Source organism: Bubalus kerabau, chromosome 4 (assembly GCF_029407905.1).
Source record: "Bubalus kerabau isolate K-KA32 ecotype Philippines breed swamp buffalo chromosome 4, PCC_UOA_SB_1v2, whole genome shotgun sequence".
Taxonomy (NCBI): domain Eukaryota; kingdom Metazoa; phylum Chordata; class Mammalia; order Artiodactyla; family Bovidae; genus Bubalus; species Bubalus kerabau.
In genome coordinates, this window is record NC_073627.1 from 117,601,152 (window position 1) to 117,620,326 (window position 19,175).

A 19,175-nucleotide genomic window follows, 5' to 3' on the forward strand; every position below is an offset into this window, starting at 1 on the left:
AGGCTGGAAAAAGATATTCCATGCAAATAGAGACCAAAAGAAACCAGGAGTAGCAATACTCATATCAGATAAAATAGACTTTAAAACAAAAGCTGTGAAAAGAGACAAAGATGGACACTACATAATGATCAAAGGATCAATCCAAGAAGAAGATATAACAATCATAAATATATATGCACCCAACATAGGAGGACCACAATATGTAAGACAAATGCTAACAAGTAAGAAAGGGGAAATTAACAATAACATAATAATAGTGGGAGACTTTAATACCCTACTCACACCTATGGATAGATCAACTAAACAGAAAATTAACAAGGAAACACAAACTTTAAATGATACAATCGACCAGTTAGACCTAATTGATATCTATAGGACATTTCACCCCAAACAATGAATTTCACCTTTTTCTCAAGCACACACGGAACCTTCTCTAGGATAGATCACATCCTGGGACATAAATCTAACCTTGGTAAATTAAAAAAAATTGAAATAATTCCAAGCATCTTTTCTGACCACAATGCAGTAAGATTAGATCTTATTTACAGGAGAAAAACTATTGAAAATCCCAACATATGGAGGCTGAACAACACGCTGCTGAATAACCAACAAATCACAGAAGAAATCAAAAAAGAAATCAAAATATGCATAGAAATGAATGAAAATGAAACACAACAACCCAAAACCTATGGGACACTGTAAAAGGAGTACTAAGGGGAAGGTTCATAGCAATACAGGCTTACCTCAAGAAACAAGAAAAAAATCAAATAAATAACCTAACTTTACACCTAAAACTTGAAAAGGAAGAAATGAAGAAACCCAGTGTTAGTAGAAGGAAAGAAATCTTAAAAATTAGGGCAGAAATAAATGCAAAAGAAACAAAAGAGACCATAGCAAAACTAAAAGCTGGTTCTTTTGAGAAGATAAACAAAATTGACAAACCATTAGCCAGACTCATCAAGAAACAAAGGAAGAAAAATCAAATCAACAAAATTAGAAATGAAAGTGGAGAGATCACAACAGACAACACAGAAATACAAAGGATCATGCTACTGCTACTGCTAAGTCACTTCAGTCGTGTCCGACTCTGTGCGACCCCATAGACAGTAGCCACCAGGCTTCCCCGTCCCTGGGATTCTCCAGGCAAGAACACTGGAGTGGGTTGCCATTTCCTTCTCCAATGCATGAAAGTGAAAAGTGAAAGTGAAGTCGCTCAGTCATGTCCAGCTCTAGCGACCCCATGGACTGCAGCCCACCAGGCTCCTCCATCCATGGGATTTTCCAGGCAAGAGTACTGGAGTGGGGTGCCATTGCCTTCTCCGGACAAAGGATCATAAGAGACTACAATCAGCAACTATATGGAAATAAAATGGACAACTTGGAAGAAATGGACAAATTCTTAGGAAAGTACAACTTTCCAAAATTGAACCAGGAAGAAATAGAAAATCTTAACAGACCCATCACAAGCACAGAAATTGAAACTGTAATCAGAAATCTTCTAACAAACAAAAGCCCAGGACCAGGCGGCTTCACAGCTGAATTCTACCAAAAATTTAGAGAAAAACTAACACCTCTCCTACTCAAACTCTTCCAGAAAATTTCAGAGGAAGATAAACTTTCAAACTCATTCTATGAGGCCACCATCACCCTAATACCAAAACCTGACAAAAATAAAAAAAAATAAAACTACAGGCCAATATCACTGATGAGCATAGATGCAAAAATCCTTAACAAAATTCTAGCAAACAGAATCCAACAACATATTAAAAAGATCATATGTCATGACCAAGTGGGCTTTATCCCAGGGATGCAAGGATTCTTCAATATCCACAAATCAATGTAATACACCACATTAACAAATTGAAAAATAAAAACCATATGATTATCTCAATAGATGCAGAGAAAGCCTTTGACAAAATTCAACATCCATTTATGATAAATTAAAAAAAAAAAACCCTCCATAAAGCAGGAATAGAAGGAACATACCTCAACATAATAAAAGCTATATATGACAAACTCTCAGCAAACAGTATCCTCAATGGTGAAAAATTGAAAGCATTTCCCCTAAAGTCAGGAACAAGACAAGGGTGCCCACTCTCACCACTACTACTCAACATAGTTTTGGAAGTTTTGGCCATAGCAGTCAGAGCAGAAAAAGAAATAAAAGGAATCCAGATTGGAAAAGAAGAAGTAAAACTCTCACAGTTTGCAGATGACATGATCCTCTACATAGAAAACCCTAAAGACTCCACCAGAAAATTACTAGAGCTAATCAATGAATATAGTAAAGTTGCAGCATATAAAATTAATACACAGAAATCCCTTGCATTCCTATACACTGCTGCTGCTGCTAAGTCGCTTCAGTCGTGTCCGACTCTGTGCGACCCCATAGATGGCAGCCCACCAGGCTCCCCCATCCCTGGGATTCTCTAGGCAAGAACACTGGAGTGGGTTGCCATTTCCTTCTCCAATGCATGAAAGTGAAAATCAAAGTGAAGTCGCTCAGTCATATCCGACTCTTAGCAACCCCATGGACTGCAGCCTACCAGGCTCCTCTGTCCATGGGATATTCCAGGCAAGAGTACTGGAGTGGGGTGCCATTGCCTTCTCCTCCTATACACTAACAATGAGAAAACAGAAATAGAAATTAAGGAAACAATTCCATTCACCATTGCATCAAAGAGAATAAAATATTTAGGACTATATCTACCTAAAGAAACAAAAGACCTATATATAGAAAACTATAAAACACTGGTGAAAGAAATCAAAGAGGACACAAATAGATGGAGATATATACCGTGTTCATGGATCAGAAGAATCAATATAGTGAAAATGAGTATACTACCAAAAGCAATCTACAGATTCAATGCAATCCCTATCAAGCTACCAACAGTATTTTTCCGAGAACTAGAACAAATAATTTCACAATTTGTATGGAAATACAAAAAACCTCGAATAGCCAAAGCAATCTTGAGAAAGAAGAATGGAACTGGAGGAATCAACCTGCCTGACTTCAGGCTGTACTACAAAGCCACAGTCATCAAGACAGTATGGTACTGGCACAAAGACAGAAATATAGATCAATGGAACAAAATAGAAAGCCCAGAGATAAATCCACACACCTACAGACACCTTATCTTTGACAAAGGAGGCAAGAATATACAATGGAGAAAAGACAGTTTCTTTAACAAGTGGTGCTGGGAAAACTGGTCAACCACTTGTAAAAGAATGAAACTAGAACACTTTCTCGGAGAAGGCAATGGCACCCCACTCCAGTACTCTTGCCTGGAAAATCCCATGGATGGAGGGGCCTGGTGGGCTGCAGTCCATGGGGTCGCTAAGAGTCGGACATGACTGAGCGACTTCACTTTCACTTTTCACTTTCATGCATTGGAGAAGGAAATGGCAACCCACTCCAGTGTTCTTGCCTGGAGAATCCCAGGGACAGGGGAGCCTGGTGGGCTGCCATCTATGGGGTCGCGCAGAGTCGGACATGACTGAAGCGAGTTAGCAGCAGCAGCAGAACACTTTCTAACACCGTACACAAAAATAAACTCAAAATGGATTAAAGATCTAAATGTAAGACCAGAAACTACTAAACTCCTAGAGGAAAACATAGGCAAAACACTCTCTGACATAAACCACAGCAGGATCCTCTATGACCCACCTCCCAGAATATTGAAATAAAAGCAAAAATAAACAAATGGGACCTAATTAAAATTAAAAGCTTCTGCACAACAAAGGAAACTATAAGCAAGGTGAAAAGACAGCCTTCAGAATAGGAGAAAATAATAGCAAATGAAGCAACAGACAAAGAATTAATCTCAAAAATATACAAGCAACTCCTGCAGCTCAATTCCAGAAAAATAAAAGACCCAATCAAAAAGTGGGCCAAAGAACTAAATAGACATTTCTCCAAAGAAGACACACAGATGGCTAACAAACACATGAAAAGATGCTCAACATCACTCATTATCAGAGAAATGCAAATCAAAACCACAATGAGGTACCATTTCACGCCAGTCAGAATGGCTGCAATCCAAAAGTCTATAAGCAATAAATGCTGGACAGAGGGTGGAGAAAAGGGAACCCTCTTACACTGTTGGTGGGAATGCAAACTAGTACAGCCACTATGGAGAACAGTGTGGAGATTCCTTAAAAAACTGGAAATAGAACTGCCATATGACCCAGCAATCCCACTACTGGGCATACACACCGAGGAGACCAGAATTGAAAGAGACACATGTACCCCAATGTTCATTGCAGCACTGTTTATAATAGCCAGGACATGGAAGCAACCTAGATGTCCATCAGCAGATGAATGGATAAGAAAGCTGTGGTACATATACACAATGGAATATTACTCAGCCATTAAAAAGAATACATTTGAATCAGTTCTAATGAGGTGGATGAAACTGGAGCCTATTATACAGAGTGAAGTAAGCCAGAAAGAAAAACACCAATACAGTATACTAACGCATATATATGGAATTTAGAAAGAAGGTAATGATAACCCTGTATTTGAGACAGCAAAAGAGATACAGATGTATAGAACAATCTTTTGGACTCTGTGGGAGAGGGCGAGGGTGGGATAATTTGGGAGAATGGCATTGAAACATGTAAAATATAATATGTGAAACAAATCACCAGTCCAGGTTTGATGCATGATACAGGGTGCTCAGGGCTGGTGCACTGGGATGACCCAGAGGGATGGAATGGGGATGGAGGTGGGAGGGGGGGTTCAGGATGGGGAACACATGTACACTCATGGTGGATTCAAGTCAATGTATGGCAAAACCAATACAATATTGTAAAGTAAAATAAATAAATTAATTAAAAAAAATAAAAGAATGAGTTAGATCTACATGTACAAATATGGAAAGGGAAAATAGCAACTACTAAAGGTAAGTATGTTTCTGTTTGTTTTTTTTTTTAATTTATATGTGTATTTGGAATATTCAGAGGAAAGTCCTAGAAGTATATATGCCAAACTGTTAACAAGAAAAGACATGCTTATTCTAAAAAACTATTTGCTGCTTATCTGAAATTCAAATTTAACTGAGTGTCTTATCACATAAGATTGTTATACAAGCCTGCACTGGTGGCTTCTTCTGGCTGTGGGTGCTATTTAAAAGTGTGTACTGCAAACATTGACACCAAGCCCAAACTCCTTTGGAACTGTCTTCACATGCAACATTGAATGATTGTTAAAGGGAAGCAAGGAGGAAGATGAAGACTGACTATAACAAAATGCCAGGCACCCTGAGAGACAGCACCATTTGCAGCTTCTTGAAGACAAACACAGCTGATTCTATAACTGATTTAATAACCTCTCAGCCCAGCAGCATACTTTTTTGCAAGGTAATTTTCCAACAGCCTTCCCATGCAGTGGCCTAATCTCTTCTCCATCCCATGAGTCTGAGCTAGACTTGTGGCCAGTAAAATGTGGCCACAGTGGTTTAAGGTCCTGACCTAGGCCTCCAGTGGCCCTGCAGCTTCAGGCTTCACTCTATCATAATACTGCCCTGAGACCACCATCCTGGAAGAAAAATCACTTGGAGAAACCAGCCAACCCTCAGAATCATGAGAAATAATGAACTGATGGTATTTTAAGCCACTAAACTTGGGGGTTATGTGTTGTGCCACAATAGATAACTCAGTTTCTTTCCACATTGTTTTCCTAATTTTGTTCTGCACAAAATCTCTGGTGAGACTTCACTGAGGGTCAGAAATCTTCATCATGAATGTCACTAGTCTCACAGCTAGTTAGGTGTGAAGCCAACAAAAATTTGAAAACAGATGTGTGTGACTGTAAAGGTCCATTGTTTTCTCTACACACACCTTGAATGTAAGAAGCATTCATTAAAAATTTAGTTGGATGACTGTTTGAATCAGAACTTAGTTTTTATTACTTCTATATATCAGAATTAAGAATATATTTATTCAACAAGAAATGTCTTCTAGTAAGAAATTTTTTATGCGGCTTCCCTGATGGCTCAGTGGATAAAGAATCTGACTACACTGTAGGAGACATAGGAAACATGAGTTCGATCCCAGAGTCAGGAAGTATCCCTGGAGGAGGAAATGGCAACCCATTTCAGTATTCTTGCCTGGGAAATCCCATGAACAGAGGAGCCTGGTGGACTCCAGTCCATGGGGTCACAAGAGTCAGATACAACCTAGCAACTAAACTACCCCTGATGGTAGTTTAAAACCTTATGGTAGATTTTTAAACCTTAGCCCTCTTCTCTCGATTAAATTACTTGAAAGGAAACAGTATTCAACCTATTACGTTCTCCCTAAAACGTGAACCACTACTAGTTTAAGGAATTGTGTTTTTCCATTTCAGGTGAGAAACTAAGAGACAGAAAAAATAAATAACCAGAAGGAACCAACTAATTAAACCCTCCATACCTAACTCGATTATCTAGTATTGCCTTTTTTTCCTTCTTAACTCTTTATTTTATCTTTTATTTATTTATCTTTTGGCCACATGGTGTGTGGCATGGGGAACTTCCCCCCACCAGGTATCAAACTCACGCTCCCTGCAACAGAAGCACAGAGTCTTCTCCAGGGAAGTCCAGTTTTCTATTTTTAAAAGAGTATAGTAAAGCCTCACAGAAAGCTGCAAAACTTTTATAGAGTCCCTTCAACTAAAATGAAAGTCTTTTAAGTATTTTAAATTATATATTTCCTCCTGAAATAGTCTGTAGATTTTCAGTGTGTGTCATGAATAAAGAAGGGAAGAAATTACTCCTACTTAGTAATAAGTTGGCACTCACTGTGGGCTAGGCTCTTAGATATATCCTTTATTTTTATTTAATACATTATTAACCACCATTTTATACAATAACTGAGATTCTGAAAACTTAAAACTTGTCCAGAGTCATAGATTGAATAAGTGGTAGAGCTGTAGTTCTAGTTTGTCTGACTCCAAGGCCCATGGTGTTTCCATCCTATCAGAGTTCCTATCCACAATAATCTTAACTTCCTCTTACTAGTAAGGTTTTATTTTGCAATTACAATCTGCACACTTTCAGTACTGATTAAATAGTTCTATTACACCTTTCTCTAAACAAACTGCATGTGATTTACTTGATGATAAAGATGCTCACACAAACAAAAAAAATTTTTTAAGAATAAAAAATTTTAATAAGAAAAGATGCCCAAGCATTTCTGTAATATCCTTGAGGGTATAATAATTCAAATTTCTTTAAGATGGGTCATTATGTTTAGATACTAAATTCAGAATTGCTACATTCCAACCACACAATTTAGTCATCTTAGGCTCTGATAAAATAGAAACTGTTTTACTAACCTAAGAACAAAATGCTATCATAAAAGGCTTCATAATCCTTTGACCCAGAAATATCACATCTCTTGCCCCTCAAAGCCCTAATATGATGCACATTCACATAATTAGACATTTATATCAAAATTATATAATATAATACATTAGAAAGTTATTGAAGTCTTTTATTTGACAAGCAATTAAGTGAACTATTAGATGGGTAATTATGTAACTATTAAAAAATGCTAACAATGAAGAGTATGCAAAACCAAAAAAGGAGCTAGAACATCTGTATGTACTGTATGAGTACAACTGTGTCAAAAACTGACTTAGCAACTAAACCACCATATCAAAAACCACATAAAAAAAAGTAGAAAGAAATGACTTTTCATTTTTCCAGGTATTCTGTTAGCCCAGCTGGTAAAGAATCCGCCTGCAATGTAGGAGACCTGGGTTCAGTCCCTGGGTTGGCAAAATCCCCTGGAGGAGGGCATGGCAACCCACTCCAGCATTCTTGCCTCTAGAATTCCCATGGACAGAGGAGCCTGGTGGACTACAGTCCATGGGGTCTCAAAGGGTTGGACACGACTGAGCGACCAAGCACACAGCACAAGTATTCTATAATGAGCCTTATTTTGAAAAAAAAAAAAAAATTGATTAATTTAAAATGAACATATTAAATATCTTGGAATGATTTACAGGGCTAGTGTACAAGAAATTCCTATATTACATTTTTGTGGTGGCAGTTTAGTCGCTAAGTTATGTCCGACTCTTGTGACCCCATGGACTGGAGCCCATCAGGCTCCTTTGCCCATGGGATCTCCCAGGCAAGAATACTGGAGTGGGTTGCCCTTTTATTCTCCAGGGGAATCTTCTCGACCCAGGGATTGAACCCGCGTCTCCTTCATTGGAGGCAGTCTCCTGCATTGCAGGAAGAGTCTTTACCGTTGAGCCACCAAGGAAGCCCTATTACACTTTTACTGATTGTTTATTCTTCCTGACTTAATAAACATGCATTTCACTCACTTCCTAGGCCCCTTGAGCCCAAGTTATGTACCAAGGCTATATGTTTTTAATGTTTAAAGATTTGTGTATTATATTGACTCAACTGGTGCTTCCTTTTTTTTTTTAAGCTTAGAACTTCCTGTCCCTAAAACACATTGAACTAACTCAGGATTATTTCTCCACAGAGCTCAGAATTAATCATATTTATTATTTTAGTAATCATAAAATCCCTGTAGAGATGGGTAAAGGAAAAAATAGCTTTAATTTCATAAGTGAAGAGTCAGATCTCAAAGTAGAGAACTATCAACCAATGTGATAAAAATTGACCAGCCTATTTGTGGCACCTCCCAGACATGGCATCCCATAGTTCCACATGCTCTAGTCAACTGCCACTTGAACATCCTTCTGCCATCAGTGGCCAGTCTTTATTGCCCAAAGGAAAGAGGAATTGTAGAACACTAATAATCCCCCCAGACTTTCTATTTCTCTAGTCATCCTCCATTCTGTTTATTCTCCCTACCCATCTTACCTTATTAAAGTCTATGATAGAATTGCCTCCTGATCATGATGCATACAAGAAGATGGTACCCACTAGCCATCCAGATGTAACATCTCTTTTATTGTGGTACTCCTGTTAAGTTTCTACCATCCTTCCTGTTATTAGCTGAATCATGCCCCTCTCCAACAAAGATATGTTGGTGTACTACTCCGCAGTATTTCAGAATGTGACCTAATCTGGAGTTAGGATCTTTACAGAGGTAATCAGGATAAATGAGGTCATTTGGATGGACTCTAAGATAATATGACTAGTGTCCTTATAAAATAGGGAAATTTGGACCAGAGACATGCATAGAGGGGAGATGATGTCAAGATATAGGAAAAAGACAATCTTTTTAAGCCACGGAGAGAGGCCTGGAACAGATCTTTCCCTCACAGTCTTCAGGAGTAATTGACCCTGCTAACACCTTGATTCTGGATACTTAACTTCCAGATCTGCAAGACAATAAAATTCCCATTGTTTGAGTCATCCATTTATGGCAGTGCTAGCAAACAAATACACTTCCCTAACATTTATATTCATGGAAATTCTCCTAAATCATGTTTTTTAACAAGGGGCATAATAACTTCCTGTTGGCCTAAAATAATCTAAGATTACACTTCTTGAATAGGCATAAATATTAGTAGCACCTCTTTCATTCACAAAAGTGCTCATGTTTAGTCATCCTACCACTTGTGCCACCCACAGTCCTTTCTATACTATACTTCTATTCAGCCAGGAGTTTCTTCACAATCACTCTAGTGTCTGACTATTACAGACCTCCTCAGTACAATGACAAAAGGGAAATTCATTTAAAAGTTTTCATCAATTTTTCTTTTGTTTGACTAGATGTACATCCTGTAAAGATAGGAACTGCTTCTTTCTCATTTTTGCATCACCTAGCATTTACATGGTCCATCATGCAAGAAATGTTTATACAACCAAATTAAACTGAGGTAGGAACTTTATTATCCTTACTAAAGTATCATATTTGCTCCAGATTACCCTCTCTTAAAGTTATCAAGAAATAGATTCAAATTGCTAAGTATCTCTATTTTATTGGACTAAGAAATTCTCATTTTTTTAAAGAATAAGCAAGTTGAAGCATTTTAGCTTTTTATGGCATTAGTATGCTTAGGCCAGCATGATTGTATCTACAGGGAGAAACCAAACATATTGAACATGTATTAGTATCATGTTTCCATAAAATAATCTACAAAATAATTGGATAATGGAAATCAAAATTGTAACAGCAGATAATTACTACAAGTAATGCAATCGTCATTGAGATAAGGAGAGATTAGAAGACAAATACTTTCCTGCGCTTGTAGACCAATATATGAACAAAATACATAGAAGGAAATAGGACTTATTTAGGAAATTAGTCCTGAATATTCATTGGAAGGACTAATGCTGAAGCTGAAACTCTAATACTTTGGCCACCTGATGCGAAGAATTGACTCATTTGAAAAGACCCTGATGCTGGGAAAGATTGTAGGCGGGAGGAGAAGGGGATGACAGAGGATGAGATGGTTGGATGGCATCACTGACTCGATGGACATGAGTACGAGTAAGCTCTGGGAGTTGGTGATGGACAGGGAGGCCTGGCATGCTGCTGTCCATGGGATTGCAAAGAGTTGGACATGACTGAGCAACTGAACTGAACTGAACTGTGTTGACCAAACTTAGTGGTAGTGTGACGGTTATTTTGAAGGTGGACTGTGTACCCTCTTCATTGCTATGGTGATGTGAGTGAACAATCCCCTCTGTAAAGTCAAATAAGCCCTTTTAAAGGACATGGTATAAGTATTTATAGATTTAAAGTCCCATCTGGGACAGCATAGAGAGGACTCAAGAAGCTCAAACACTGCTCTTTGATGCTCTGCGCAGAAATGGAAAAGGATCTGTGAACATGATCATAGGAACATCATTAGTATCAGGACCACTCAGGAAAACAAAAGTATTTCAGAAAGATATTACTAAGAGATATCTAGACACTTTACTTGCTCTTCTTTCTCTTCTCTTGAGGATGAGCACTTATTGATAGCAGGTTTAGCTCAATATGCCTTAAGAGAAGTGCAAGGTTTTCAGTATAACTTCTTCCAGAATGGTGATGTAAACCCAGGACTTAAAGCACTTACGGCTCAGTAGTAATCAGACTCCTTTCTTGACTCTGGCAGGATGGTGCCCAGTGGTATCAGTGGTGGCTTCCTATTTCATTGCAGGAACCAAGGAAGAGGTAACATCTGTTCCTTTTCAGAGTAAACTTCTCTTCTGTAAAGTTCTGCATTGTGTATGTGCCTGTGCCTACTCAGAAGGTACATGTTACCGTGCCTAGAAACCACCTCACCTCCACCACGTGGAGCGTATTCTACCTCCACATGGTGTTAGAATGCTCCATAGTTTACCTCCCCTCCTACTAAACATATTGGGACCTGTTTCAAAAAACCCGTATGCAACTCTTTCATTCCAGAGTACTCTCATTTTTCTGGCTATAAAAGCAGTATATCCAGTTGTAGAGAATTCAGAAAGATACAAGAAAGACAGAGAAAGTGGGGAATGAGGGAGAAAGAGAGAGAATATGAAGAATGAATCACTGGTGACTCTGCCTCTCAGAGACAACAAATATATTATTCTGCTGTATTTTCGTTAAGAAGGTCTCTTCTCAATATTCTTCTGCTTAGTTCTGTTAATAGTGCCCTTGTTTGCACTTCCTCTGTCATCTTTATAGAACTGATAGTTTAGCTGGTGAATACTTAAATAGCTGCTGCTGCTGCTAAGTCACTTCAGTCATGTCTGACTCTGCGACCCCATAGACGGCAGCCCACCATGCTCCTCTGTCCCTGGGATTCTCCAGGCAAGAACACTGGAGTGGGTTGCCATTTCCCTCTCCAGTGCATGAAAGTGAAAAGTGAAAATGAAGTTGCTCAGTTGTGTCCGACTCTTCGAGACCCCATGGACTGTAGCCTACCAGGCTCCTCCGTCCATGGGATTTTCCAGGCAAGAGTACTGGAGTGGGTTGCCATTTCCTTCTTCATACTTAAATTAGGAAATATTTTATTTTGTGTAATTAAAAGCATATTAAAAAGGGGGCTTTTCCTTTAATATTACTCACTGTATGCAGTGGAGGTTTGTAGCAATAGAACTATGAAGAATAGGAGCCCATCTGACATAACAGAGAATCCTCCTCCCTAATTCTCAGAAACCGCACCACTACCACCATGTATGGCAATGATCAGAATTGTTCTGTATACATATTAGTTACATTTTGAGTAACACAGGCCCAGAGATAGGCCAGGGAACCTATAACTCATGTACCTCTGTTGCCATGAGAAAATCTGTTCCAGGTTCCAAACTGCTTATTTACAAACTAGCCTATAGAAAACAAATTATTTCTAGGAGGGAGACTGCTTATGTTTGGATCACTGGAATAAGAGAACAGGAGTGACAGATAAATGGGTATAGAAGATGTGGTACATATACACAGTGGAATACTACTTGGCCATAAAAATAATTAAATAATGCCACTTGCAGCAATATGAATGTAACTAAGAGGTTATCATACTAAGTGAAGCAAGTAGAAAGATAAAGACAAATATCATATGATATTACTTATATGTGGAATCTAAAATATAACACAGATTAAACTATCTATGAAATAAAAACAAAATTATGGACATAGAGAACAGACTAGCGGTTGCCAAGGGGGAGGGGGTGGGGCAGGTGGGGGAGGGGGTGGGGCAGGTGGAGGAGGGATGGAGTGGGAAGTTGGGGGTAGTAGATGTAAGCTTTTACATACAGAATGGACAAACAGTAAGGCCCTACTGTATAGCACAGGTAACTAAATTCAATCCTATGATAGACCATAACGGAAAAGAATATTTTTAAAAGAGTGCATATATATACACACACATATATGCATGTATGTATAACTGAATCACGACTTAGTGACTGAACAACAACAACATAACTGAATCACTTTGCTGTTCAGCAGTAATTAACACAATACTGTAAATCAATTATGGTGGTTTAGTCACTAAGTCGTGTCCAACTCTTGTGACCCTATGGACAGAGGAGCCTGACAGGCTACAGTCCATGGGATTCTCTAAGCAAGAATACTGGAGAGGGTTGCCATTTCCTTCTCCAAAAATCAACTATACTTCAATTTAAAAAGAGAGAAAAAGAACAGGAGTACGTGCTTGGGTAAAATTTGTGAAGAGGCGGTTACAAGTCAACCCCCAGTGAGGAAAGCAATGTGGTTAATTTATTTGCTGCTACTGCTAAGTCGCTTCAGTCGTGTCCAACTCTGTGCGACCCCATAGACGGCAGCCCACCAGGCTCCCCCGTCCCTGGGATTCTCCAAGCAAGAACACTGAAATGGGTTGCCATTTCCTTCTCCAATGCATGAAAGTGAAAAAATAAAGTGAAGTCACTCAGTCATGTCCGACTCCTAGCGACCCCATGGACTGCAGCCCACCAGGCCCCTCCGTCCATGGGATTTTCCAGGCAAGAGTACTGGAATAGGTTGCCATTGCCTTCTCTCACTGCTGACCTAACAAGTGACAATTTTATTTATAAAATGGGCCTAATTTACTTAGGGGATGCCTAAGAGTTGGAAGAACAAGAAACAGGACAGTTTTTCAAAATAAATGCCCTGTGAGGTTTTTCTTATTTCTAGTATTTTCTCATTCCTCTTCTTGGTCTATTGAACTTGTTTATCAAAACTTAGCTCCATGGAAGTATATGCATATAAAACTGGTGAAATCTAGAAAAGAGCTGCAGGTTGTTCCAATGTCAGTATGCCAGTTTGGGTACGGTACTCAAGTTATATAAGATGCTACTATTGCGGAAAACTGGGGGAATGGTACATGGGACCTCTTTGTATTATTTGTTTCTACTTCCCATGAGTCTGTAATTATTTCAAAAGAAAAAGAAAAAACTCAGCTCCTGAGCTTGCTGCAGCACAGTCTTGCCTGACAATCAAGAATTACATCACCTTCCAACTGCTTTGACTTATTGTCCCTTCCAATAATTTCCATACTGCATCTTGTCCACTTACTAATTACCTGTGCCATCCCACTTAGTATACATATTTACATGTGTACTGCATATGTTTATATATGTTTACATACATTGAGACAAACATAAGATATATATAATACATCTTGTTCACTAACTGGTTCATATATGCATATATTATGAATCCCTGCAAGACTGTAAGTTCTGTGTTTGTACTTCCTTTCTTCATATCCCCATGGTAGCCCACTGTTAACTTAATGGTAGGTGCTCAATAAATACTACTTAAGTGAACAAAAAACCAGTAAATATTAAAGAGAAAAAAATAGTTAACACTTGACTAAGTTTAAAAAATAAAAACAAAACAATATAATTTGGTGCCCAGGAAACATTTACTGGCCCAAGATTAGCGTTTAAAGGCTGTAGAAGCCTGTACATCTGCCTCTTTTAATCTTGGTTATCACCATAAACAGGTAGTTATCAGCTTAGAAGCACAAAGGTTAATCCCAGGTGTGTTGTTTTAACACTTGGCCATAAAATCTGAGTTCATTGAGGGAAATGCTGAAGAAGCACTTTGCTAACTCCAGAATCCACCCCTCCTTCGGTAATCTTATCTAAATCAAAGGGTGAACAGGTTTGCTTAAATTGAGAAGTTGGTAAAATTTAAACTTCATGAAAAATGTGTGTGAAGTCACTCAGTCGTGTCCAAGTCTTTGTGACCCTGTGGACTGTAGCCCACCAGGCTCCTCTGTCCATGGGATTCTCCAGGCAACAATACTGGAGTGGGTTGCCATTTCCTTCTCCAGGGGATCTTCCCAACCCAGGGATCGAACTCAGGTCTCCTCTGCATGCAGATGCTTTATCCTCTGAGCCACCAGGGAAGCCTTCAAAATCTATATGAATGGTAAGTACCTCCACATTAAGAAATTAGAAACATATCTGCTGACTTAATAAAGTATATTCTTAGAAAAGTTACCTTCTGATTTAATTGCTGTTTGCAGGTTAAAATACATGGATTGTAGCCTAAAAATAGGAACTGATCCTTTGAACAACATTCAACTGTGTGGGTTCCCTTATTGTTGTTGCTATTTAGTTGTAATAGCAAGGGGCTTCCCTTGTGGCTCAGCTGGTAAAGAATCCACCTGCAATGTGGGAGACCTGGGTTTGATCTCTGGGCTGGAAAGATCCCCTGGATAAGGGAAAGGCTACCTACTCCAGTATTCTGGCCTGGAGAATTCCATGGACTGTATAGTCCAAGGGATTGCAAAGAGTCAGACACGACTGAGTGACTTTCACTTTCATTTAGTTGAAAAGTTGTGTTGGAGTCTTTTTTGACTCCATGGACTGCAGCCTGCCAAGCTCCTCTGTTTGTTGGATTTCCTAGGCAAGAATACTGAAGGGATTGCCATTTTCTTCTCTATGGGATCTTCCTGACCCAGGTATCAAACTCAAGTCTCCTACATTGCAGGCAGATTCTTTACCACTGACACACCTGGGAAGCCCCTGGTCTAGGGTGGACAGAGTGGGTAAGCTGTTCACATATACATGGATATTCTTTGACAAATACAATGAAATTTTTAAAAATATTTTTGACAGTTTGAAAAAATGTGCAGAAGAACTGCATGGTCAAAAATATTGAAAAAATTAAGAAAAAGGTAATGATGAATGCATAAAACATATGAAAGTACTAATCTATTCCTACATAGGCATAAAATAATGATATTTAATTTAAATTAATAATGTTAGTTTTCTTTACTGTTTTACAATATTACTTTCAAAGAATAACATTACCATACAGTACTCTTCTCTCTTATAACTGGAGAAACTATGTATCAGCCCATTATCACAGGTAAGTGGTTTTTTAAAAAACAAAACTGTATTTCCAATACTATATTATGAATAGGACTATAATCCTGCATGCTACAAAATTTTATAATGATTTATTCATTCAGTTCAGTTGTTAAGTCGTGTCTGACTTTTTGTGAACCCATAGACTGCAGCACGCCAGGCTTCCCTGTCCATCACCATCTCCCGGAGCCTGCTCAAACTCATGTGTATAGGCTAGTCTACCATGAGGCAATCTTTTTGATTACACAAAGATACCATAAAGCAATCACATTGCTGCTTCTTTGATATCAAAGCATGACTCATTTTACCTGTAAGTAAATGTGAACTTTTTCACACTATCTTTTTGTTTTTGATGTCTAGTATCACTAACATCTACAGTATCCTGTATCATATACAATACTGATGTGCCATGCTAAGTCGCTTCAGTGATGTCCGACTCTTTGTGACCCTATGGACTATCGTCCATCAGGATCTTCTGGCCATAGGATTCTCCAGTCAAGAATACTGGAGTGGTTTGCCTTACCCTCCTCCAGGGGATCTTCTCTACCCAGGGATTGAACCCACATCTCTATGTCTCCTGCACTGGCACATGGGTTCTTTATCACTAGCGCCACCTGGGAAGCTCAACTAGAGTCACAACTGCAGAATCCACACACTCCAGCTACTGAAGCCCAGGTCCCTTAGAGCCTGTGCTCTGCCGTGAGGAGCCAGCACAACGAGAAGCCTGTGCACCGCAACTAGAGAGTAGTGCCCTCCTCACTGCAACTAGAGGAAAGCCCTCACAGAAACAATGACCAGCACAGCCGGAAAAAAAGAGAGAGACACACACACACACATAATAGCATCCTGGCTGTAAGAACTGGAGCAAACTTAGGGAAAAAAAAAGTGAAATACAGATCAGAATATGTGCATGGTATTCTAATTCTATCACTTATACTTTTAAATGAAAACAAATTTTATGCATATTTATACACATACGTGTGTATGTGTATGTGGTTTTATATGCATGAGATCTCTGGATAGATACACAAGAAGCAGGTGACAACAGAAAAATTCAAGGACTAGTAGATGAGTTGGGAATATTGATTTTTTACTATATAAAATCTTCCACTTGGAGTATTTTACCACATGGATATATTATTTTCAGAGATGTTGTTTTTATCTTTTTATTGTAAAATAAAACACAGATAAAGAAAAACCACTTGAAACAAATTAATGTCAATGTAAATTATTGACAGCAGGTTAAAAAATAAAACTTTGCTAGCCACAAAGAAGCCTCTCCATGTGCCCCATATCTATCACAGACTGTTCCCACTCCTTCCAAAAGTAACTACTATCTTGGCTTTTAGAGTAATCATTCACTTCTACTCTCCTGACTTTGATAACTTCCCTTGCATTTCTTTATAATTTTAACAATCAAATGTGCATCCCTAGCTGCTAGAGTCTTGCCTATTTTTTTAAATATGGGTCTTTTATGTCTGGTACAGGTTTCTAAATTCTCTCTGCTATGAACTAATGGATTTAAGCATAACTAATGGGTTTCAGATTATGGAAGCCAGAATCCAAGATGGCCCCCAGTGATCCCTGCCTTCCAGTACTGACACCTTTATATCGTCCCCTCTCACATAGGAAGGGTTGGTCTGTTTAACCAATAAATTACAAGTATCCTCAGATATATTGTGAGTCTAGTTCCAGACCACCAGAATAAAGAGAATATTGCAATAAAGCTAGTCACATGAGTTTTTTTGGTTTCCCTGTGCATATAAAATTTATATTTACATTATACTGTAGTCTATTAAATGTCATTGTCTTTTTTAAAAAGTACGTATCTTAATTTTAAAATACTTTACTGCTAAAAATTTCTAACCATTATCTGAGCCTTTGCTGCTGCTGCTGCTGCTGCTGCTGCTAAGTTGCTTCAGTCGTGTCCGACTCTGTGCGACCCCATAGACGGCAGCCCACCAGGCTCCCCTGTCCCTGGGATTTTCCAGGCAAGAACACTGGAGTGAGTTGCCATTTCCTTCTCCAATGTATGAAAGTGAAAAGTGAAAGTGAAGTCGCTCAGTCGTGTCCGACTCTTAGCAACCCCATGGACCGCAGCCTACCAGGCTCCTCTGCCCATGGGGTTTTCCAGGCAAGAACACTGGAGTGGGGTGCCATCGCCTTCTCCGATCTGAGCCTTTAGTGAGCCCTAAATTTTTGCTGGTGGAGGATCTTGCCTAGATGTTGATGACTGCTGACTAATCAGGGCAGTGGTTGCTAAAGGTTGGGGTGGCTTTGGCCATCCTAATCAATTTCTTAAAATAGGACAACAATAAAGTTTGCTGCACTGACTGACTTTTTCTCTCATGAATGATTCTCTGTAGCATGCAATGATCTGAAATAGCATTTTACCATAGTAGAACTTCTTTAAAATTGAAGTCAGTCCTCTCAGAATCTGCCACTACTTCATCAACAAAGTTTATGCAATATTCTAAATCCTTTGTTGTCATTTCAACAATCTTCACAGCACCTTCACTAGGAGTAGATTCCATCTCAAGAAAGCAATTTCTTCGCTCATCCATAATATGAAGCTCCTCATTGTTTAAAGTTTTATCATAAGATTATAGCAATTCAGGCTCCATGTCTAATTCTAGTTCTCTTCATATTTCTACCACACTCACAGTTACTTCCTCCACTGAAATACCAAACCCCTTAAAATCACCCATGAGGGTTGGAATCAACTTTTTCCAAACTCCTGTTAATGTCGATATTTTAAACTCTTCCCATTAATCACATATGTTCTCTTTAAAAATATATTTATTTGTTTATTTATTTGGCTATGTCGGGTCTTACTTGCATCATGCAGGATCTTTTGGTGTAGTGGGTGGGCTCCAGAGCTCATGGGCTCAGTAGTTAACAGCACATGGGCTTTGTTGCCCTGTGGGATATGGGATCTTAGTTCCCCAACTAGGGATGAAATACACATCCCCTGCATTGCAAGGCAGACTTAAACCACTGGACTACCAGGGAAGTTCCACAAATGTTCTTAATGGTATCTATTAAATAGAATGGGCCTCCCAGGTGGGGCTAGTGGTAAAGAATCTGCCTGCCAATGCAGGAGACATAAGAGATGTGGGTTCAATCCCTGGGTCAGGAAGATCCCCTGAAGGAGGGCATGGCAACCCACCCCATATTCTTGCCTAGAGAATGCCATAGACAGAGAGCCTGATGAGCTATAGTCCATAGGGTTGCAAAGAGTTGGACACGACTGAAGCAACTTAGCATGCATTAAATAGAATAGTGAATCCTTTCCAGAGGTTTTCAATTTCCTTAGCATCAGAGGAATCACTATCTATGGTAGCTATAGTCTCATGAAATATATGTCTTCAATAATGCTTGAAATTATAAATGACTCCTTAATCCATGGGCTGATACATGAACTTTGTATTTGCAGGCATGAAAACAACATTAATCTTATTGTACATCTCCATCACA

The 19,175-nt window shown here is 38.9% G+C and overlaps 1 protein-coding gene across 1 annotated transcript in view; it reads right to left on the reverse strand.

The window, feature by feature from the left end:
• The window catches only part of TRPM6 (transient receptor potential cation channel subfamily M member 6), a 164,667-nt gene that overhangs the window by 129,232 nt on the left and 16,260 nt on the right, over window positions 1–19,175 (reverse strand).